Source organism: Rhea pennata, chromosome 5 (genome assembly GCF_028389875.1).
Source record: "Rhea pennata isolate bPtePen1 chromosome 5, bPtePen1.pri, whole genome shotgun sequence".
Classification (NCBI taxonomy): domain Eukaryota; kingdom Metazoa; phylum Chordata; class Aves; order Rheiformes; family Rheidae; genus Rhea; species Rhea pennata.
Window position 1 is genome coordinate 48,295,459 of NC_084667.1, and position 25,497 is coordinate 48,320,955.

The window sequence follows — 25,497 nt, forward strand, 5'->3', positions numbered from 1 at the left end:
TTCTAACCGAGTCACTTGGAATCAGTTAGCTTTTTTCTAAACTTGAATCAAATGCTTAATTACAGCAGCAGGTATTACATAATTTAAGTTCTTGAACAATGGTGTGTGAATACCCACTCTACCATGCTGCTTTTAGTTTCAGTGGGACAAACATCTTGCGATGTTTGCAAGGGCATTTTGGTTCAGGCCTATTTTTAGTAAACTTGAGGCATAACTGAGAAATTTTGCTCCTTAATTCTACTTTGAAGCATAAGCAGATAAGCTGCATGCCAGATCTAATTTTACCCACTGATTTTGTCACTAAACAACTTAGCATCCCTCAATTATTCACTACCCAGAGTATCCACCTGTGTCAAAATCAGTAATGACCAGAGAAGCAAGACAGAAACCTGTGCTACTATTGCTGGTTTTACACAAACAGGAAAGCTTGAGTTTGAGAAATAAGATGTTCTTGGTATTTAGTTCTCAGAAAAATTCAACAAAAACATAAAACCTCAGAGTGGCCTTCCAGGTGTTCTGATTCCTCCATTTATCCCATTAAAGAAAAAAAATATTTTCGTAGCTCTGCTAAGTTTTGATTTCAGTTTTACTATTGTCTGAATAAAATAATTTTGCTAATGGTATTAGACTCCAGCTTTATGAACATTCAGCAAAGGCTAATTTCTGGTCCCATGTCATCCCTGTACTGTGGATAATTCTTGCAAGAACTGAAGCTACTCCTGAGGATTATAGTCTGGGTTGCTTTCAAGACTTGGTGCAGTGCTGTTATAAATGGCCTCTTTAAGATGGTCTAAGTTAATGCAGCTGTAGATTTCCATATTTCTATTAGAGATGTGGTGGTTTGTCAGGGAACTAAAATGATGAATGATTTAAGTGTGTGATATTCTTGAAAAAGCATTTGCCCTCTGACTGAGTTAAAAATAGCTTAAAATCAAGATCTAGTCATTAAATTGTGGAAAAGGAGAAGAAGGTAAATCCTTTCAAAATGAATTCTGGTTGTGCATGGCAACTGGTCTTTCTCTGGGTTTATAGTGTATGAACAGTATTTCCACTAAGCAGAGAAGATGAATCAATATTTGTGAATGTTGTATCCCTTAGAGGAGCTATAAGAAGGCAGAATAGGTTTTTCCAAGGGAACAGGAGTTCTCTTGATTGATTAGAGGTATGTAAGAGTTAGGTGGTGATATTGGTAGCAGGTGATGATCTGTTGGTTGTGATTTAGAGACTTGGGTTTATTTCATTCCCAAATGTTCCTGGTCTCTTCAGGCTGTTGTTCTGTCCAAACAAATTTTGTCTGATGTGGCTGTGGGGGTTCAGTTATGTGTACCATCTCTGCAAAGAGAACAAGCTGTGTGAGTGCTCTTTTCCCACTAGGATTAAGGAGGCCCCACAGGGTGTTCTTTACTACGTTAGCTGACCTTAGAAACACCAGGAATGCTGAAGTCTTGTCTTTTTAGTGCAGACAAGAATAGGCAAAGCCATGCTCTTGGGATCCTCTGGATTAGTAAAAGTGCCTGCAAGACTGTGACAGTCAGGATGCAGGTGTATCTTGAGACAGCTCTAATTTGCAGTGGGAACTGACCATTTATATTTTTCCTTTTTGCTTCTCAGAAGTCTGAGAGATAAAACAACAACAACAACAAAAACTTTGCCATCCTTGATCAAGCTCGTAATCGTCTTGCAGATAATCCCTCTGATTTGGGGAGTAATCACAAAGTAACATGCTTTGCGATGCAAGTAGAGGGGACAAGAATCAACCTTTCAGAACATTGTCATAAAATAGAGCTGGAAGTAGACTAGAGAATGAAACAACTGTTTCATGCACTTTTTCTGTAAAGGAAAAGGATTTTTCATTCTTATCTCCCAATTTTTTTCTTCTTGAGAATGAGTTCAGTAAAATGAAGTAAAGTCCAAGGTTCTGTTCCTTCTTCTTTTTTTTTTTTTTTTTTTTTTTTTCCCTTCAGTGCATACTATTCTCAAACTATATTTGGCTTTGGAACAGCTACCCAGTGGCACAAGAAAGCATGTATTTGTGTTTGATCATCTATTTTTGAATGTAGCTTGATGTTAATGAAGCACAAAATTAAAGTCTGATTTTTTTTAAAAAAAGTTCATTAAGAAATGCAAATATCTTAGAAATTATTTTGGAATAAAGGGACACTTATCCAAGAAAAAGCTTCATTTGAAGACTTCTAAACATCTGTAATTACAATAACTGTTGGCTAGAGATGCATACTGTTTTTGTGTATTCTTGTTTCTCTTCTCTCGTGTTCTGCTGACTTATCAGGTAAAAAGTTCTTGGCACACTGTCCAGGCACCTGGTGCAGGCAGAGCCTGAGCTCCAAGGAGGAAGTCCTTGGCTGTAGTAGGATTATCTGATAGTATCTTTAGTGGGGGCAGACCCAAATCAGCGCAGCCCTGGGGCTAGATTTAGTTCCAGCTCTTCTCTGTTAGTTCTTCTAGTATCCCTTGCCACAGCACTGGATCCCTTTGCATTGTCTCTAGCTCCATTCTAGAAACCGGAGGGGGAGCAGTGAGGAGGCCAAAATATTTTCTAACCTTCTGTAAAATTAATGCCACAACAATCTGTGGCAGTGAAAGTCTAAAGCATCCACTTGCCATAAGCAGAACTGAGGACCAGTTCCATGCAAGGTCTATGACAAAAATATGAAATACTGAGTGTTAACTGAATGCTTTGTAAGCAGATGTAAAGTTTATTAATGTGATACCCTTGCATTCAGATTAAAGATAGCCTAAAGGCTGTTGTGAGGCTGTTAACAAAGGATGATATTTGTAGTGGATATATTACAATGTGCACAGTGTTAGAATACTGAGATACGGTAAGAAGATTTCTTATTTTAGAAAGTATTAGAATCCAAGCACTCATGGCTCCTGCAGAAACAGCTAATACGTCAGTACTTGTAAGCTGTGTGTTTTATAGGTTCAATATTTCTTGTATTACCTGTTGATTCTTCATGCATGAAGACATTTTTATCTGCTAATAAAGGAGAGTTTTGGAAAGGACAAGTTCTGGTTGAATACAAGGAAAGAGTAAAACTAAACAGAATAGCTTGATCTGAATTTGGGGAAATAAAGTGGACTCTGCTAAGACTGAAAATAAATGGAGAATGCACTTAAGGATGTAGGACCAGAAAATGAGCTTACTGCATTGATTCCTTTGCATCTGAAGCTTCTCTGTATCTATTCCACATTATGTGGAAAGGTTTGGGTTTTAATCTGATTGCCAAGAAAAAATGTAAATGGTACTGAATTTCTCACACAGGTGATTGTGGTGATGGTGGTATCTGTCAGAAGTAGCAGTCAGCCTTAAGGCAGCCTCTTTGTGGACTGTGATGCTGTCCACAGTCCCTCTGACAATCTAAAATACACTCAATGAATTACACAGAAGGTTTTCTCTACTCATTATAAAGAGAGTTGAAACAATTAGCTTGGATATAGATGTTTAATAGGAAAAGTCTAAAGACTAGATAAATGAATGCTATACTAACTGTATGGGACCATCTGTCTAGTCATGCCTCATTTTGGTATTTATACTACACTCTATACCATAGGCAATAGGATGCATCTTAAGACCTGTAAGATTTATATGAGGAAATAATGTTTGCTTGATTACAGGCCATTATGCACTTTGTATTTCATCATACTGATGTAAAATTAAATTTTAGATCAATCATAGAAATCATAACGCAGTAGATCTGGGAGAGATCTTAAGGTGAAATATAGGTCACCTGCCTGCTCCAGTACATAACTAACATTACTGTGGTTTTATATGATAGATTTTTGTCATTGTTATTAAGTGCACATAGGAGGCTGGACACCCATTCTTCTATAAGTTCCTGAATCCAATATCGTGTGATAAGGCAGACTTTTGAGTCTCTAAATCACAAAGCAGTTGCAAGTAAATAAAATAGTAAGCATTTAATTCATATTAAATATGAATATTTAATTGATAATGAATAATAAAAACATCCTTTTAACTCTGTGCCATTCATGCTGATTTTAAAATCTGTAAATAGGAACATAGAGGAGCAACTTAGGAGCAGAAACATCTACTAAATAGTTTTTCAAAGGAAAAGGGCTCCTGTGATCTCATAGTAAGGTAAAGAGCTGAAGAATTTTACTGCCTATACTATATGGAGAGAGTGAGGCAGGAGGTAAGAGCATCTTCTGTCTTCTCCTTTATCTCTGCATGCATGGAAAGTTGACTTTTGAACAAGTGGAGCTCTCATATGAACTTTGGAGGCCTGGAGGAGTCCAAAACCCATATTAGCTAGAAAAACATGATTGAAAAAAAAAGATTTTTTTTTTTACCTTGCTTTCTGAATCCTAATTTATAACTCTTTAAATTGGCAGCATAACTAGAGAGTGAATAAATTACATGTAGCTTTATGGCAATAAATCAGTGAATTTGAATAGAAGAGTGGGATGCTTGGGAACATTTTGCTTTGTGATGCATGGTATCTGAGATTCAATTTTTCAGACTCAGGTTTCCATTCTACCTAATATATTACTTTTCTATTTCCAGTTTTCTTAAAACATGACTGAAATGTGATGCTGTTCTTATACTGATTGTAGTTTTCTTTTTCCTTGGTAAGCGTAGCAATGCAGGACGATAGGGTGAAAGAAGAAATCTAATCTTTCCTGCTGATCCTATGTGACAAGTCATGTCACTTTTCTGTTCCTCAGTTTTTCCAGCTGAAAATTGTCTTATATTTAGCAACCTAGCATGACTGTAGGAGCATGGCTCATAAAAGTAGTACAGAAAGGTTAAATATAGTTTATTAATAAACTTAGTTAATAAGTTAAAAAAAAAGTTAATAAACTTCTGATTATCAGTAAAAGAGGAATTATACTAAACATACTGGAGTGCTGATATAAATGGGACATCTTTTTAGGACTGCTTCATGGTTGTTCACTGTGTTATACCTGAAAGAAGTCTGATCTGTTTGTAAATTGATATTTTTTAAAAAGGAAAAAACAAAAAAAAATCAGCTGATGAATTTAAACATAAGGCATTCTCTTGTACTTGCCATCTAGAGGAAAGCTCATGTAACCAACATTGAGACAAACACGGAGCAGCTGGGGGAAGAAATGTAGTTCAGGGCAGACTTAGCACCTGGATGGAGACTGGGAGTTGGTTTCTATCCTTTTTTTTGCTTTTGCAGTTTAATAAAAGCATCTGTCAGGGAGTTTGGACTATTGTCGTTTTCTAACTGTAGCCATCTCAAAGGGTGATAACAGTAAGAGTCACTGAGGAGAAATGAGTAACATAATCTGACAGGTAGACCTCTGTGAAACTACTTTTTTTTTTTTTTTTTTTTTTTGGAAGAGCTGAATTCATTAGTTCCAAAATATGAAAAGCAAAATATTGCAAGAGTGAGAATATGAAACAGGCCAAATAATTGTCAAGAAAAAAAATGCTCAGAGTGTAGGAGACTGTACTCAAATACTGTGTGTGGCATTATTTTAATTGCTTTTATAAGAACTGTTTTTTAATCTACTGTTAAATATTTGGAAGGCTTAGTTTAATAGACAGCTCTGTGTGGTTATTTTTATTTGTATTGCATAGCACATAATTTATTGCTCAAATAGCATGTTAATTAAATTGGGAAGTGGTAGCGAGATTTTTGAGGGGGAAAAAGTGTATATGGATAGGGTTAGTTTTCTGAACATGAGTTTTTGTTTTTGTTTCATTCTCAAGTTTCTTTATAATAGCTGCATTTCCCTTTAGGGGTTTACAGTATAGTGTATGTAATTATGAGATATTGGAGCATGATGAAGAGAGCATTCCAACACTTTTTTTTTTCTTTTTTAAAAAAGCAACCACAAGATTTATATTATATCTGTCTGCTTTGCATTAACCCTGACCTTGATTCTGAATCTTGGAATAATTAGGGCACACAAAAGTCATTATACTGATGATATATGGGTAAATTAGCATATGTTTGATCTGATAACTAAAGATGGGGTATTTAGTTTTATTTTTTTAAAAAAATATGCTCTATGGAATCATTGTAGAATTTCAGCTTATACTTCATAAACCCTGTTAGGACCTAGACACATAGAACATGAACATATCTCCAGGGTCAGCAAATAAATCCTGCCCAATCCTGTAATAGACATTTAGTCCATAAAACTCTAGGGAGCAATTCTACCTCAAGCCAATGCACTTCACAGCAGTGTACAATCAACTGTAGATCCAGAGGACACCAAAAGTTGTAAACATAATGTGCTACCAGTCCCTAAACGTACTGTGTTATCAGAGAAATATGAATGATGCCTTCCATGGTTTTGATTCCTTCCTCATAATTTAAAAGAATGCTAGCCACTTCATTTTTTAAAGAAAAACTAAATATCCTTTAAATCTTTAAAACTGTTCTTAATGAGGTTTGAGTTTTTCTCCTATGTCAATGTTCTTGGAATGACTTAACAGAAACACTCCCTACATCCTTCCAGCATTTTTACTGATTAGAGTACCTTTCAGCTAGCCTTTTTCACAATCCCTATATTTAACTTAAGTGTCATACTGTGCGAGCTTTACATTTTGTTTGCTCTGCATGCTCCCTGCTGTTGCATTTGTGTATCATATATTTGCTGCATAGCTCCATGGGTTATGTAGAAGAAGACCTCCTTGTCTTTGACTCTGTATAGCAGATAATTGACTGTGTTTTCTGCTGGCGAGTTGTATCCAGCATGTGTGGTCATGGTGAAGGAAGAAAGCTGTGATGCTTCATACAAGCAGCTAATGGGTGAATTGCTCTCCTGGGGAGCCTCAGGGAACACACGCTCTCTTCTGCTGCATAGTGCTTTGGTCTTGCTACCATAGCATGACAGATTCATTCCAGGTACAAAGATTCATTCCAAGAACAAAGTATCTTGAGAAATCTAAAGAGTCCTGTGAATCAGCTCATGTCACATGTCTATGATTTTTGTCTCTTCACTGTTGGGGGAGGAGTCTTGTGTAGTTATAAAGGTTTATTTTCCCTGAGTTTCCTTGCAAATGTGAAAGCTGTGTCACAGAGCTGACTTTTGCAAGCAGTTTTTCCTCTACTAGCTCCTCTTTTTTTTTTTTTTTTTTTTTTTTTTTTTTTGGGGGGGGGAGCTGTCATTTTGGGTTGATTCATATTTCTTGAGGGAGAACATGGTGTTTGGACAAAAAGATTTTTTAAGATTTTTTTTTCATTTTTTTTAAATGAATGTGTGTGTGAATATAGTGTATGCATGTTTTCATTCTATATTTAACCAGAGGACTGGCTTTGGAAAGAGACAGAAGCATTTCTTTTTTCTTTGGAAGACAGAATGCAATAGAAATATCAGGATAGGAAAATGATTTCTTTTATTAGTTTTATTTCATAGTGTCTGCATCACTACTCCTGCAGCCAGTATTAATTGGTGGATATTGTTCTGTGCATTTTAATAAGGTGAATATTCCGCTATGTTGAACTTGTAGATATCATAAAATCTAATGATACTTAAAAAAAAAAAAAAAAAAAAGCCCCAACTGCCAACAACCTCATTATATACCAAGCCAAGTGAATGAACAAACATGTGCATAGAATAAACAGGCAGGATTAAAGCCTAGAAACACTAGCATTCAGAACAAAGTGAAATACAATTCAAATTCAAAAAGTTACTGAAGTTCTTGGAGCATATTTTTAAAATATAAAGTTAAGAGAATGTATAGTTAAAATTTTTTTTTTTTTTTTTAAAAAAAGCAAGCTAAAAGCTAAAACCCCAGATATTTCTGGAAAACAATATTCTACTCTCCTACACTAACCTTAAACACTAAGATTGCTGATCTGAGAATCTATATTTTCTTGGAATATGTACAGCAAAGATGCTCATCAGAGCAGTGAGCATTTAATCTTCTTTCTCCTTTATGGCATTTCACTTTTCACATTTTCACCTTTGTAAATGTGCATACATTGTCACCATTAGTTTTGGCCTTCTCTTTACCAAGAATGGCTGGTACTCAATGAAGAATATTCCTACAAACTTACTGGGATTTGTATTTACAACCATAGATATGGGGCAAATTTGTGAAATCTCTTCTAGGCTGGGTGCAAAGATTGTGGTCCTAGAGGTCACTGAGAACTGGGAGCTGCTGCCTCCTGTGCAAGAGCAAGATGTATTGATCTGTGGCAACTTCTTTGCCACTTCCATCAAGCTCCCGCTCTTTACCCAGGTTGGAACTGGGAAGAAGCTGGCAGCCTGCAGCCTGAGCCTTTTCCAGAGACAGACTGCACATCCTAGTGATCAGCAACATTTTGCCTCTCCAAGCAAGAATTAGGATTGTATCAGTCAACACTCCATGAAGTCCACAGGATCTTTGCAAGAGTGTAAAATCACCAACGTGTGATGTGTATGGGAGGCAACACTTCTTGCTGAATTTCTGTTCCTATTCTGAGCATGTTATTGCATTAATTTCTTAAAATGTATACTTTTTCCACTGCGATCTATTGCATAATATGCAGAGGCCACTGCATTTCCACTGATAAGGGGTCTGAGTAATATCAGAATTTTTAAGCTGAGTAGCAAAGTGAGAAGAGCTTAAAGCCAAAGCTCTGACTATTGTGAGACAGAACTAGTAAGGACACAGTGCAGGACTGCGTTATCTGTTCTTCAGGGTAGTCTGTTGACTCCTCTTGGGTAACCTGGCAATTACGTTGTTTCTATTTTGTTATGCTGAGTTTCAGGAATTCTGGGAAAATCTGAAAGGACAAAATCAAACTAAAGGAAATGTGATAGCTAAGCTGAGCTTAGCTGAGACTAAAGTAAAGCCTTGTTTATTTTATTTTCTAATTTTCTACTCTTCTCTAGTCATCTCCCCTGCTTTTTTTTTTTGCTTCAGCCTATCTATCTCTACGGAATCCAGCTCTCATCAGAAAACTGGATTATTTGTCTCTCTGAGGAAGGGATCAGCAAGTAGAAAGCAATACATTGAGAAGACTGTATCTCATCTGTGCTCATCAGAACTCCAGTACCTGGGTATGCAACCTGATAGCTTTGATTACATAGATATGTGGAAAACTAAGTCTGGCAGCTTGTGCACAGACTTTTCAAAGGTCTTTCCTACAAAGAAAAAAAAAAAAACCCAGCAACTCTTTTTTTTTTTCTTTTTTTTTTTTTTTTTTTTAGCTTTGTTTCAAGGCAGAATCTATTTTAGCATCTCCTGTTATTTAAATATACAGCATCTCCTCTCATGGGATGTATAGTATACCTATACCTATATTCAGATTCAGTATTTTGGTACTCCTAAAATCTCACTGGCACATACTAATGGAAGTGAAAACTGTTCCTGAGAGAGAGATTTGTCAAGCAGTTAAAGAACTGGTCTTGCTGCAGTGAGATTCATTCACAACTACCTCTGCTACTCCTCTTGCGAGCTTGGACGATTTCCTCAGCCTTTTGGCACTTCAGTTTCCATTTATAAAAATGAGCACAGCTAATTTTGTATGGGGAAAGATGGTGAACGGTTAAAGATGTTGGAAATATTGTGGTGTTAACTGAGCTTCAAACAAGATGCAAAAGAGTTTTTCTTCACTTTCTGCCTACCTTATGTTTTTAAATGTTAAGATTTAAGGGCCTCTCTTACTATATAAAATATTTAATAAAGTGGACCTCCAGCTTTACTGAGTTCCAAGATTTTTGTAATACAAATAACAAGGTGTGTTAATATATTGCAAGGAAAGTAGAGGAAGATTTCAAAGTGTTTGTTTGTGATATAGCCTATCTGTTAAACTTCCCATAACACTTGAAATCTGACAGCCTGTTTCTTTCTGCTGTCTCCAAGTCTGCTGCTTTCCTGTTGCAGCTGATCAGAGTTTATCACTGACTCCTGGCACAGCAGGAACAACATGTCTTTGGACATGGTCAGAGCAGTGTGTGGGACCAGAGTCTGTATCCTAGAAAAGGAATACATCTGCTCCAGTTTTAGGGACAGCTGGTCTCTCTGGTGATCCTCTCTTTCCTATGTACCTTATCTTTTTTTTTTTTTTTTTTTTTTTTTTTTTTTTTTTTTTTTAATTGGAGCCCCAGGGTAGGTGTTATTTCATAAGCCATTTGTTCACAGAAGGCACTTCAACTGCCAGTCCTTAGCAAACCAGCGGGAGATTCTTTGAGGTGAAATGCATGCAGAATGCAGCAGGTATTGTAAAATATTGCACAAATTTGCATGAGATGGGCATACCCAGATTCCTTCTAGTTCTCAGTTTCTCAGTCATCTCTCCTTGCTCCTGGCTCATTTTATTTCAGGGTAACACAATGTTGTTAACTTATTTTGTTGCATTTGTATTTTCATATCTTATTTTGGAGGAATTGCTATTGATGCCTGGATTTAATTAAAATAGGAGTAGGTAACATCTTAATAAATTACAAGTCATTCATTCCTCCTTGAGAAATATTAAAATTTACTAGCAGTGCCTCCAAAATTTATTAGTTTAAAACTCATACTTTTCAGAATTAAATGGGGAAAGTTAGGTTTGTTTATTTTGGGGGTATAATTATACTGAATAAATTTTGTACTTTAAACAGTCTCCTTCAGAAGCGTGCTTCCATTATATGCTGTTAGACATTTATTGATAAGTAGCCTCTAAAAGAAATCCCCATACTCTTTCGTGGAATCAGGTGAATGCCTGTGAAAGGAGAATTATGTTACCAGAATGGTTACAAACAAGAAGACACAAGGAAGCATACATTTATTCTTAAAATAAAATTTCAGTAAAAATACGGAATGATGATGATTCATTCTGTGCTATAGAGAAATTAATTCCTGCTCTAACAATAGAAATTACAGTAATATGAAAGGATATGTTTGTTATTTTTCAAATATTTTAAAACTTCTGAATTGTGTGACTTTACTCAGTTTTGCTACTGTGAGTGCTTTCTGATTGTACCTTTTTAGAGCTCTACCTTGTTTCTGACATTATTCAGTTCCGATACTGTCTTTAACGTAAAATGTTGAGACTAATCTATAAAATATTTGCAGAACTTTCCTCAAACATTAATCTTTTTTTCCCTTCTGTGCCTTCCACATAGTTTTGAAAATAAGAGATGACATACGTTTCTTCCTTTTTCCTCCTTATTGATCATTTTTATTATTTTTTGCTAGCAGAAGGGAAGAACTGAATAGTTTCCTTTTTGTTCTTTTCCTCCTCAGCATTTCAAAACTTTAGCCTCTGAAAAAGCTATACTGTTAAAAAGGAGTATAGAAAAGTGATGAAGGAAAATCTGGACATTGTTCAATCTGTTGCATTCAATTTGCAGAAAGAAGTACAAGAAAAATGGGAGGAGGAGAGGAAGGCTAAAAACCCTCAAATTTTATTGAAGCACATTTCATTGTTTTTAGTGGCAAACGGTACAAGAAAATTGATCTTTTGAGGATATGAGACTAGGGAATTTTTCCCACAAATACTTGTGTTTTCCCCACATTTAGAATTTAGGAGTCCATTTTTTTTGCCTTATTAGAGCACTTCTAAGCCAGAGGACAAAGCCCCAAAATCTGAATTTCTACTGTAGCTTACTATGTAGCAATTGCTGGCTTACTTGAAGAAGCCAGCAAACTAGCAAGTCTCCTGGGCAGAAGAGATTATATAGAAATTTGTAACCCATAGGAAGCAACTGCAGATGTTTCAGAGAGAATTCCTGTGTTTGCTTGGAGTTTTCATTTAGTGTATCACATAGTCCAGCTATGGTCCATGGGGTAGTAGACTCTGGTTAGTTATTTGCCATTAAATTCAACCACTTACTGCATCCATCTGACACAGATATCAAAAATAGGAATAGGAATCTTGCAGATTTCTGGGTGCTGTTTGTGACAGCCAGCAGCAACTTTCTCCTCTTGCGTTTCTGTCTTGGAACAAGATGCAGTGTTGTAGAACCTACTGTAGAAGAACAAGGATATACTATGCACTGTCTGCTTTGGTTACACTATCGCTATCTGCTATAGGTCTTCCAGCTCCTCTCTGGCCTTTTTGTTTAACCAATGCAGGAGCATCTGCTCCTTCTGTGTTTCTAGTGGGTAGGGACAAATTCAGGACCTAGTAGGAATTATGAATTTGCAATAGTGTGGTGATGAGAATGAGTTACATGGACAGGACATTAAATGAGATGGCATCATCCAACACCCTAGTTCTACTAAATATTATCAACTTTTCATCCTATGTCATGTTTTTTTCCGAGGAGGTTTAACTGCTCTCATCTTAAGTAATTTTTCAGGAAGCTTCCACTTCTGAGCATTGTTGTTACTGGAACAAATTCTGAACTGTCAAACCCCTAAATGTGCATGATGAATCCTCTTCCAGCATATAAAAGCCAGCAGGGAAATGTAGGAGTTTTTGTGCATTGCATTTCATTCACATAATAGTGTGATGGGCTGCTGTATCAGATGACACTGGCTGTTGCTGGACAGCCTGCCATCTCGTTCCTTCCCTAGTTCTATAGGGACTGCTTCTCCCTTCAAAGCTGTCAAGATGAGATGCATGTGACTCCCTGCAGCAGGAGATGGAAATACCTTCTTCATGTTGATCTAGACTGAAATGAGTTTAGCAGTTTTGGTGGGGAGGCCTCTTAAGGACAACAGTCTAATGACACTGTATTTCAACAAAGGTACAAGAACAGAAAGACCAGTTTATCGTTAATATAGTAAAATGAACCAAGTTTCAATGCTCTTAGCCTCCACAGGACGTAAAAGGGAGAGGCTTACTTTTCCGCAGCATTAGAGCTGTTGTCTTAATGGACTGAAACCTATGTATAAACTACAGCAGCTTTTCAGACAAATTTGATTGAATCCCTCAAAGCTACCTAATATCCAGAGAATGATAGTAATATGAAGTGTTTTTTACAGAGGGACTGAGAGTGGAGGTGTGGAGTGCCACAAGATGGACATCCAGCTTTCACCAGACTTATGTTTGGGGAATAGAGCAACTGAAAACTCTCATGAAATTGAAAATGTGACAGAACACCTTTTAACATGCAAAGCAGATTTTGACCTCAATTGTATTTACATTTAACAATGTCTAACTCTTAACCATTGTAACACCAAACTAGAAGTCTACTCTGATTAGCTGGAAGAATAGTCAGAAAATTTAGCAACAAATTCTGGAGTCTGTTACTACTGTTGCATACACAGATGCTGGTCCTGTCCTGCTGTACATCTTCCCCAGCACCATTTATTAAATACAGTGTAATTTTCTCACAAGTTGTCAATTACTACTGTTAACAAATGGTTATTAGCGTATTAACGTGTATTAATAGAGAATCTTGGCTGTTAAATACCAGAGATAACTAACTTCTCAAGCTTTATAGACTTCAGTAATCACTTTATGTAATTGCATATACAATTTTCTGGATTGAAAGAACGGAGAGGATTTTCAGAAAACTCGTTGTGAGAAGTATATAACAGTACTTGCTGCAGCCTGGACAGGTGGAATTATTCTTTAGTCAAAGTCCTCCTCACTCACCAGGCCTTTCTGAATACTGTAAAGCATTGGAAATCCTAGAGAAAAAAAGTGTTATTGGGCCGATGGAAGAGGTTGATCTGGCAGCTCTAGGGACTGATTGTTTTCTAAAAAATTACAGATGCTCAGGTCTTCTCAAGATCAATCCAGGCAGAGTACAGACAACTGGAATGTTTGTTCATTTCTTTGAGCCTTTTTTGAAACTTGTGGCACTGCTGCAGGTCTGATTTGTGAAGACCAGTTCTGAGAGTTAAAATTTGGACTCTCTAGCCTGCTTAACACTACACTGAGCTAGGTATCTATGCTGAGACTACCAACAAAGGGGCCAGCTCTGATGCTTTTGCCTGTAGTGTTGATGCTTGCCCACTAGCAAAGGGCTTTGTTTTATTTAGATTTCCAAACAGCCATTCTATAATGCCAAGTTTTAGCTCAGTCTAGATGGTATTGGAACTAATAATTCAAGAATATATTTGCTAGCACATTTGATAACAACCTGGTATGTGAAAACATTTCAGAATTCCTGAACGACTGCCAAGGTATAATGCTTGCCGAAAAGCAGCAAGATACTAAAACAGGAACAAAGAACAAAGAACCACTTGCCTGAACACAATGCAGTTGTATGCATTGACATGTCTAAGCAGAATGTTTCTCCTCAATTTTCCTATTAATTGTCCTGTTCATTCTGAAGCAGATGATAAGGGATAATGTCTGTGAGGATGTAGGCCTGATGTATGCTTTGTGGTGTAAAGAGCAAGGAACTGTGAGCCAAGAGAATTCAAAGCTCCACCAAGTACTGAAGTGATGAACCGAGAATGGCAATAAAAGTCAGTGCTCAAGGAACATGCCAGCTTTAAACACTGCTGCTTTCACTGGTGTGCACTTGCTTACTTGGGAGAGTGCCTCTTGCCAGATGCACACTGCTTGGTAGGACTCTATGCAAGAGCAGGGAGACATGCATTATAAGGGAAGAGAAATGAAGTCTGTGATTTCCTCTGCAATTTCCCATTACTAAGCCACAAATATGCCTAGTAGGAAAAATCAAGTCCAACACTTCATGATGTAATGAAAATAGGGACTGTGGGTGTGGCATAGAGTGAGAAAATCAATACTCAAAGCCAGTTCAAGTCATGCTGTTTTTTTCTACAGAATTGGTGAACAAATGTATGTTATCTCTTTCTCAGCACACCATAACAAACATTCAAATCCATTCCCACATATTTGAAGTGATTAACAGTAGCAGGAGAAGATGATCCGTTGGGCTCATTTTAATAATGTTTCCTTTCACTTCAAAGGGTTCCTCCCACCTGTGACTGGTTGAAGAGGCAAGAGATTATGCAGATAGTTTAGAAACTAGCATTCTTGTAAATATAAAATCATCCTGTGGATCAATATGCTGAACTTCTCTTGTCAGGACAAAGGCAGTTAGATGTCCTCCATCACAAAATGCACCATGAAATTTGGCTTGCTTGAGTGCTGTGGCAAGGTTTTGGTCTGTCAGTCGCACTGGGTGAAGGGCAGAGTATCTTACCTCCACATTGTCCATTTAAGTGCTTGTGGCAGAGAGGAGGAGTAGTAGTTTTTATCTTATCTTATCTTATCTTATTTTTTAGAGTCCAAGTGACAAACTCAGGGATTTAGCCTCCCTAATCATTCATATGACTTTGAAACTCCTTGTGCCACAGATTCTTAAGAGGCTGGAGTAACCGTGTGGCATTTCTGAGTGGGCGACTTTACTTCCACCTCTGTATTGCTGTAGATCTTAGCAATTCTTCCTCCCTACACTGGACCAGTTGCTTTGTTAAACTTAATCTCACTGAAATAAAAATATTACCTCATTAATACTGAGCCTGACCTTCTTGCTAATTACCATTCTTAGCAAAGGGTTAAGTGTCGTGCTGTTTTACTTATATAGCTGGCTATAGCTTTTCTTTCTGGGCTCATTAGCACCAACTGCCTTTGAAAATGCCAATGCCTTTCAATTAATATAATTTTCACAGGTATCTTCATCTTTCAATTATGTTGGAAAAGATTTTGATCAAAAAAATGGTATGTGATGGGAACTGTGGAATCCGGAGCCACCAAATACCTCAGCACACCATATTTCCTGGCAAAGAAGTTTTTTATTCACTTTCTTTCAGATTAAATTAATCCTTCAACTAGGTAAGGATTTTACAGTGTAATGTTATTAAATGATGATTCTGCTGTACCTAATTGGTGTGGAATATGAAAACATGGGATTGTCATTGAGATGACAAAGGAAAATAAATTTTGAAAGAATTTTCAGGGATTTCAGAACTTCGCTTTTGTACATATTTGGACCTAGAATATTCTACTATGGAGAAAGAATCTTAAGAGCCATCAATACCCAAGTTATGGATGGTGTTCTATCAGAAAAAAATTTGGTCTACTACACCGGTTGTAACTACTGACCCTGTGCTCTCTTTAAGCTCAGCTTTCTTGCTTTTTACTTTTTTTCCCTCGAGGTTTGCACTCTTCATTTCCCCCCCTGCACGTTATATCTGCTGAACACATAGGGTTACCTCACTGCTAAGGTGAGTGTGTTCACTACCGTTGGCTGAGGTTGCTTATCACATACCAACTCTGCCTGAGGGGAGCTGTAGGATATGGCACTGCAGGTCACATTTTGGCACTACTGAGAAGTCTTATTTCCAAGAAAATCCTTACAGAGCTCCTTGAGGAGTTGCAGTATTTCCCCTGTCACAGACCATGAAACATGCTGAGCTGCTCTAACAAAAAAGGATTTGTAATAGTCCAGACCTAGTGGCTTTCTTTCACAGGGAAAAATGGGCAAGAATTCAATGCAACTGTTTATAATGGCTATCAGAGGGACTACTCTGGCCATTATGCTAGTTTGGAGCGTAACTCAGTCCAGTTAATGTGCCAGAAAACAGATAAAGATTTTGCAAGCCCTCTTACCAAATCATTGGAGTTAGCAGATGATCATCAGTCTCTACTGTGAGTGCTGTGTAGAATTAAGCCTTTTAGTAGGAGGGACCTGAACTGCTCAACTGCCTGTGCATAGTCTTAACTGCAGAGATGCTCTTTAATTTAAAAGGCTGAGGCTGTTCTTTGAAAATGAATAAATCTATCTTCTGCCTAAAATTCAAGTTTCGTGATTCTGTGGCATCTGATGTTGAGATCTGTCCTGTTTTGGATTCTGGTGGCTCTAATCAAGAACACAGCAAACACAGCATTGATTCCAGTTTAGTCCGTTCCCTGCTTACACTCAAGAATATCTTGTAATAAGGAAAACATGAACATAAATGCAAATATCTATTTCTCTGTAAACAGAACTCTCTTTTGTAAAACAACTTGTTATTAACCCTCTGGAGTAAATGAGTTCTATGCTGTAGTCAGGTTCAAGATTTTTATCAAAGCTGCAGCATCCAGTCCCATCCTATACTCTCTGTCATGTTTTTGATTCCCTGAAGATTTTTTTTTAAATTACTATTTAAAGAGCCACTGACAATATGCTTTTTATATGAGGCCTCAATGTGTGAAGCACAGGCTGGATGTGAGAGAGCCCCTACCTGGAGATGATGCTATGTGAATTTGCAAGCTGTGGAGAGGTTGCAGAGAGCAACGAGGGAGAACACTCAAATTAGGGCCAGGAGCAAGCACTTGGGCCTATTAAGTCCAAAATATACCCCAGAATGATTGTCGTATTACTATTCGCTCTATCTTAACCTTAGGCAGTTTTTCTGATCTTCTTTCTACTTTCTGGCTGTTCAAGAACCTCAATGCTTTAATAGTTAAATCTCTTTTCTTACTTCTGCAGCAACTGTATATTTTGCTAGTTCATATGTACTAATTTCTATGTTCTCTAGCTTAACTAATTGTCCTCCTCTTTATGGTAGCAAAGAGCAGTTGCACTTTTGATCAGCTTGCATTTGCTTGGACAAATATTTGCCTTTTGTAAGATAACTATCTCTTTCCGTTCAGGAACACTTTTTGTCTTTGTTCTAATTTATTTTTTCTTGAACATGGATGAGTAGAATTACCTCATTCTGCTATGCTTTGTACAACAGCATTGTACAATTGTGTTGTATTTCACTGGCAATACTTTGCCTTGCACATAGCCTGGAGCTGAGCTTGTCATGCCAAAGTTACATTTCTTGGTACCTTCAGTGATGAGCTAATACTCCCAGATTTTTGCTTTTTGTCTCTCCTATGTGATGATTCTCCATTTAATAGCAGAATCCTAGTTCTAATACAGAACTAGAGTGCCTAAAAGCACAACTCTGCTGTGAAACAGATTTTTTTCAATGCTTTTGACAATTACCAGCAACAAGGGCTTCCTGAAAGACTTTAATTTATGTTGATAATGCATCTCTATTTTCTATCACCAGAAACATCCTGTTTCTTAAAAAAAAATCATATAACTTCTGTAAATTGTAATCACCAATAGTTCTTTTTCACAGCATTGTTAGATCATCTTGAAGTTCAGAACTATGCCACATCTCCTTCATCATAAATAATGTTTCCTCTCTGGGACCCTATTGAATGTTCTTCTGCAGTCCAATGGATTGGATTTTTTCAAATTTCTCTAGAAAATCAGTTACTATAATAAGTAAAAATAACAGATTGTCTTTCACTATATTTTATATATACACTAGTTCTTATTCTTTCATATTTTTTTCTGATTTTAGTCAAGCCTTGTAGTTGCCAAGATCGCTTTTCCTCTCTTTTTTTAAATAATGGCACTTCTGATTCTTTGCTTGTATGCTTCTTCCTCTGATTTGTCTTGAACTCAATTTATTTTATCTATTTACCACTTCCTATTTCTTTACTACCATCTATCTTTTCTGAACAGCCCAATTATTAAATGTAATGTCCAGTCACTCTTACTATGCCTTTGTTTTTCTTATGACTACAATAATCCAGATTAATGTCTTACAGCAGGACTTAACAGTTCTTCCTTCGAGTTGTTGCCTTCATTCTTTGCAATGAATACCAACAGCTGGCTGGCTCTGATTTTGTTCTGTGTTGTGAAAGTGTTGTCATACACTAATTGTACCACCTGCCTTACTGCTGCTCCTAGCTGGCATCCTTCTGGCCTGTGCTCATCTCTGTGCAAAAATCCATTGGACTAATTAGGCACCTTCAGCTGATCCTCTGCAAAGCCTTTCTTCTCTGCATGATTGGTTAAAATGAATACAGTATTCAGTGAATCTGTCACCTTTTATGTTTGAAAGTTTCTGAAGTAGATCAGATTTTCTCCTTCCTTCGTGGCTAGTTTCTGTAATTCTTGTTTGGAAGCTTATTCGCAGTCAGTTAGTTCATATTTGCTGAATTCAGAATTCCAGATGGCTCATTTGAGATGCAGGTGATTTTATTTCTATACCTTAAGTCAGTAGCAGAAACTGAGTTTTAGTGTGAATACTAGTGATGGGAAATTGTGACTTTAATCTAAAGTAGTTTGTGATATTGACTAGAAATTAGCTGTTTTCCTAACCAACTCCGACAGAAGCCTTGTTCAGGGCAACGCTTCTGAAGGACAAACACATGTGAAAGGAATTAATGTAAAAATCCAAGAAGTATGTTTGGATTTTTTTTGTTTGTTTTTTTGCCTACTTCTAATTGTGAAGATAAGAGGTCAGTACTAAATACCAACTAAAATCTGCTCTTGGCTTATGTTTCAAAAAGTTCTTACAAGTAGCTTATGATGAGGTATGGGGAAGGAGGGAAAGAAAAAAAGAAAGAAAAAACATCGCTCTCTTTGGAATAACATATTACAATCTTTGGCCAAACAAACACTGCCAATCTCTGTCTGCTCCAGAAATACAGGACTGCTGACAAACCGCACAATTTTTTGGCTCAGAATCATAGGCTGCTGCTCAGTAAGATAAAGATGATAATGGAAAGGGGTAGTTACAGAGGGCAAAGGAAGGAATGCATATGTGTAGCAAAGATGTTCCAAGTACATAGAAAAGACCAACAGTAAGGAGTCTTTCATCATTTATGCTTGACGTAAAACTGTATTTCTTTGCAGAAAGCCCTTGCTTCTGCAATAAACCAAATTCTGTCTGCAGTTGTTTCTCTCTATTCATTTCAGTGAGGCCAGCGATGACATCTTTAGGTCGTAGGATCACTTTACCTGAAGCACAGCCAATAGGCAGCGCACAACTGCTGCTTCGCGTGCAGTGTAGTGTTGTTCAGTATTCTGTCTACGCTCAGATCTGCTCTTATGCCTCCCATGTCATTGCCCTTATTAATGTCTTCTCAGTTCTTAGCATTGTTGTTTTTTAATCTAAGATCTGAAATTGTAGGGACCAGAGTTGAAATGAAATGAACTGTATTAGCTGCTTAAACAAATAAACTTGGTAATGCACTACAGTGAATAGAATTTTTAAGAAAATGGGACAGAAGAAGGGATCTTGCTTTCTGCTATTCATGTCCCTTTCAATCACTTCATTATCATATTTGTCTCCATGGGAACTGCAGAGCTAGATGCTGCTATATCCCTAGTTTTATTTAGTAGAACAGATAAGAAAAAGGTGTTAGAGAAATCTCCCTCCCTATTAGAAACCCATAATCAATAGCCAAACTTGTGCTTCAGTGTTCATAAACCTGTGAAACCTGGGTTGCATGCTCGGCTCCTCCAAAACTCGTCTTCAACTCAACCTGCCAATCTGCATTAGTCCCCCAAATCACTGTCTATTATAATCTCAGTTTCCCACAGTCCTTTCCAGCTAGAGCTTTTTGGTCAGAATGAGAGCAAACATTCAGGTTGTAGGTAAGGCTCCGGTCTGTTTGGTATTATAGGGACATTAGATGGGTTAACAGGTTGCATTCATGTAGTTTATTCTGCTTCTGAGAAGGGAAAAAATGGCTGCAGATACTATATTCCTGGAATGCTTCACTCACAAATGTTTACCATTTTGCACAGCAATTTAAATGACTAAAGCAGTAACATGCAGAAGCAACAGCAAAAATGTATAATTCCCTAGTGCCTAGAAAGCTGCTGTGCTTAAAAGCTGTCTGCCAGCAAATCCTCTCTGCTTTCTGCAAAACTGTTGTGTATTTCTGTCAATTTACTCTGCCCTGGATCACTCCATTTAAGGTCACTCTGTCATTCAGTTGGCATCCTAATCTTTTATCCTCAAATGAAAGTCAGCATAGATGTCAATGTGTCCTGATAAAGAGAGATTGCACTTTCATTTATTATACATGAAACTTAGTCTTTTGGTTTTGTGGAAATGTATTGCAATGGCAGCTGAGATATGATACTAAATACCCTGATAAAGTTACTGAGCTCTAGTTAATTATCTTGGTCTTTTCCTGATTCATTTTTAGCCTTTTAATTCTAATAAAGCTATTAGTTTCATTACTTTGTCACTTCCAGCACAACAAGATGTTCCAGGTCAGGCCATGCTGGCCTCATGAGAATATGAAGGTTGCCCAGCACTTCATTCCTGATCAGATAGACCCTGAAGGGTTCAAATGTGTATTCAAGTGCATCCAAAAATCTTTGGAGGAGAAATCTCATTAGAACAGAATTCCCTTTGAGGTTTTTGGCTCCTCGGGCTTTGAAACAGAAGAGGAATAACCCGATTTGTGTGGTTTTTGAGAATATTATGTTTTCCAGTATTTCCATTTGTAGCTCTCAGTAATGATGAGTAGCAGAATAATATGAAATTAAAAGAGAAAGGAAATTAACTTTCTGAAAAAACTCAAACTGTGCAGCTAGTTCAAGTACTGGTCAAAATTTAATGTTGATATTTATCATTACATAACTTGACCTAACCTTTTTTTTGTCCACTTTTTATGGTGTTCCACTTACTAATATGAACTTTGTGCAATAGTTAAACATAAAGCTAATAATGAACCAGTGAAGAACCTGACTTGTTTAATGACCAGTGTTCTACATGACTTCTGCAAATATATTTGCAAACAAAAAGATCTAATATTTTTATGTTGATAGACATAATTTTTTTACTTTATTATTTTGGTAATTTGAGCTTAATTGATAGCTGTAAATTAAGTTAGATGATGCTTTTTCAATTTGTCATTTTTGGTCGTGTGAATGTTCACAGAAGTAGATGTAAAACTCACTGTCTGGATATCAACACACAGGAATGAAATTGATTTTGCTCAGCAAGTGTAGTTACATGAAAACTAGTGGAAAAAACCCACAAAAGTTCAAGGAGAAAAAGTACAGCAGCAGCATTGCAGGGATTAGTTCGATCTTAACAAGTTATGCTTGCTTACATACCCATCCCATTTTTATTTCACAGTAAGGGTAGAGAGACCTCAAATGAATGTGTTGGTAAAACATAAATGAAAGAGACCATAGCCATTTTTTGAATGCTATCTTTCAACTTGCTCTTTTGAGCACTTTATTTTTTCATCAGAATAGTTACATTAATGTGCATCTCTCCTAAATTTTCATGAGAAATTTGTTGTCTAACTATATTAAAGCTTTTTGACCAAATTTCAAAAGCTTATTTAAAATTCTATCAACTTAGGTACTTATTTCACTTTTTTTTCCCCCCTCTTTTCCCTTTGATTTTGATTTTTTACCTCATCAAAAATATTGCATTTATTTTACATTTATCTATGGATCTAATTTGTTCACTTGCTACAATTTTAAGACAAAATTCTGTGAATGTCAAAAGAAATTATTGAACAAGTTAATGATTAACATTTTCAGATGTAGCTTACAAATCATGACACCTAGGTAATTTCTTTTAACTTCACAATGTTTTCTGAAACACTAGCAAAATGTGAGCAAAAAATTGGCTTTGGCTCAGTGTTTTGCAAGCTTTCTGGAAACAGTTTATAGAGAGCATAGCTTTCCACGGCTCTCATCCAGAGGTTAGCTCCTTGAGATCTTTTGTCCAACAGCACTTGTTCTGTATAGGAAAGAGTGAACCAAAGCTGAGGCTCAAAGTGCTGTTACACAAATGATTCCTACTAAAAGCTCCAGCAAAACAGATCCTTCTCTTCTACCAGCCTTCTCATTTAGGAGTTGATGTAATTTATCCTCCTTCCCATCTGCTGCACCTCATTATATAGGTGGCGTGATGTGCCATTTTACAGCCTCTGTAGGTCTACTAATTTTCAAAAGCCAGATCAGAGCTGTTTCTTTTGATTTACTTTCTGACTTGCTGACATCTGCAGAGAAACGTCAGTGCATCCGAGACCAAAAACAAGAAGGTAGAAAATATATGAAGTTCCTTTTGCCTTTCATCTCTTCAGCCTTTGTAGTCAGACAAAATTTCTATTACATTGGCCTTTCTTCTTCTTTTCTTTTTATTTTGCTTTCATTTACCCCGATCATCTTATTAAAGTGCCTCAGTTCCTCCTTGAGTCCTGCCAGCAGAGTTCTTAGCAAGTCTCCTCATGCTGTGATTCTCTTATGTAAAACATTCTTCAGCACTTTGTCACTTGAGTTCCTCTGCACTGTATTCCTGTTCCATCAACATGCCCTTGATTGAAGCTGGAGATGCAATTTTAAAACACCTCTATAAAGAACTATTTTACTCAAATCCAGGTATGTCTTAGGAACGTGTTGTAGTTTCCTAAATCCGTCTTAAAGTCGTCCTTTACAATCTGTGAATTAGATATTGCTTTCTGCCTTCCATGTTGTTGTATTAAACTACCAGCTAAAGTATGGATCTTACTCTCTTCTGCTTTGGACTAAGAAATTGGTTATGTATGTCTGAAATTATCCTGTACGTATGGTTTGAGCTACAAGGTGTAGTTTTTCTTTTCCTTAGGCTAGAACCTAGAACAAAAACATTTGTTATTACATCAAACCAACAGAGATCATCAGCAGATGAATACTCTCCTGGCCACATATCCATGCATTAGATATCTATGTTTATAGAAGGTCCCTGACTTCTTATGCTTCATCTGTTCTAACCTATGATTCGTTTCTGTCTAACAGTAACCACATACAATATGCAATTCATGCTCAGAGTATTCTCTTTCTAGAGGATCACAGATTCTAGATAGAATCATTTCTTTGAAAAAATGGTGATAAACCTCTCCCAGTAGACATGTTTATGCTTTCCACAAAAATTCACTTAGTGGCAGACAGCTTATGAGCTTTTAGTAATACTGCCTCAAAGCTTTCTTGGAAAAGCAAATAGTTATTTGCAATCCAGAGAACAGAACTGCATCTAATCCCACCCATCAGACACCGTTCTTTACAGCATTTAATCCTGCATTGGAAATACCTAGGGTAGTTGCACCATTCTAAAAACCTTCTATTGCCCACAATAGACTAAATCACTCAACTTTTATTTTCACAGAATCACAGAATGGTTGAGGTTGGAAGGCACGTCATCTAGTCCAACTCGCCTACTCAAGCAGGTCACCCAGAGCATGTTGCACAGGATCACATCCAGGTGGGTTTTGAATATCTCCAGAGCCAGAGAGAATACCTCTCTGGGCAACCTCTTCCAGTGCTCTGTCACTCTCACAGGAAAGAAATTCTTCCTCATATTCAGCTGGAACTTCCTGTGGTTCAGTTTGTGCCTACTCTCAAGAGTCCTAATGCTGGGCACCACTGAAAAGAATCCGGCCTCATCTTCTTGTCACCCTCCTTAAGGTATTTATAGACACTGATAAGATCCCGCCTCAGTCTTCTCTTCTCCAGCCTAAACAGGCCCAGCTCTTGCAGCTGTTCCTCATAGGGCAGATGCTCCAGCCCTCTGATCATCTTTGTAGCCCTACGCTGGACTCTCTCCAGTAGCTCCATGTCTCCCTTGCACTGGGGAGCACAGAATTGGATGCAGGACTCAAAATGTGGCCTCACCAGGGCTGAGTAGAGGGGGAGGGGGATCACCCCCCTTGACCTGCTGGCACCACTCTTCCTAACGTACCCCAGGAGACCATTGGCCTTGCTGGCCACAAGGGCATATTGCTGGCTCATAGTCAACTTGCCCACCAGCACTCCCAGGTCCTTCTCTGCAGAACTGCTTTCCAGAAAGTCAGCCCCCAACTTGTACTGGTGCATGGAGTTATTTCTCCCTAGGTGCAAGACCTTGCACTTGCCTTTGTGGAACCTCGTGAGATTCCTCTCCACCCAGCTCTCCAGCCTGTCCAGGTCTCTCTGAATGGCAGCACAGCCTTCTGGTGTATCAGCCACTCCTAGTCTGGTATCATCAGCAAACTTGCTGAGGAGGCACTCTGTCTCTTCATCCAGGGCATTGATGAAGAAGCTGAACAAGACTGGACGCAGAACTGAGCCCTGAGGGACACCACTAGCTACAGGCCTCCAGCTAGACTGTGTGCTGCTGCTGACAACCCTCTGAGCTCTGTTTTTCAGCCAGTTCTCATTCCATCTCACAGTCCACTCATCTAGCCCACTCTTCCTGAGCTTGCCTAGGAGGATGTTATGGGAGACAGTGTCCAAAGCCTTGCTGAAGTCAAGGTAGACAACATCCACTGCTCTCCCCTCGTCTCCCCAGCCAGCCATTCCATCACAGAAGGCTATCAGGTTAAGCATGATTTCCCCTTGATGAATCCATGCTGGCTACTCCTGATAACGTTCTTTTCCTCCATATGCTTAGACATGACATCCAGGATGAGCTGTTCCATCACCTTTTCAGGGATGGAGGTGAGGCTGACTGACCTGTAGTTGCCTGGATCCTCCTTCTTGCCCTTTTTGAAAATTTTGGAAATTTTAATCTGGATTTTCTTTCCCCTGCTAATTATTCACTCCACAATTATCATACACTTAGAGTTTAATGCTGTAGAGGTTGTAATAAATAAATGTTTTTATCTGTTTTAATATTTTGTTAGTTGCATTTATTCAGGGGTGTGAAATGAACAACTTACAGAGGTATTTACAGAGGGGTCACCAGCTTTACTTACATTAATCAAATTTCATATCTCACCACAACTCTTTTTTTTTTTTTGTTCATCCTTCAGTACTTTGGCGTGTGTTTTGATTCTATAAAATCTTTTTCAGGAGTGAAGGAAGTTTTCAGTGCATGAGTAACAATGAAGTCAGAAGAACCAGTGTTTGCTCAGCACTTCTGAAAGC

General features: G+C 37.6%; 1 long non-coding RNA gene across 1 annotated transcript; it reads left to right on the top strand.

Moving 5' to 3' along the window:
* The first annotated feature begins 10,093 nt into the window (after positions 1 to 10,093).
* Positions 10,094 to 25,206, top strand: LOC134141599 (uncharacterized). Its single transcript, XR_009958665.1, has 3 exons — positions 10,094 to 10,168; positions 23,759 to 23,854; positions 24,655 to 25,206. It is a non-coding gene; the product is annotated as an uncharacterized LOC134141599 (long non-coding RNA).
* Positions 25,207 to 25,497: the final 291 nt, after the last annotated feature.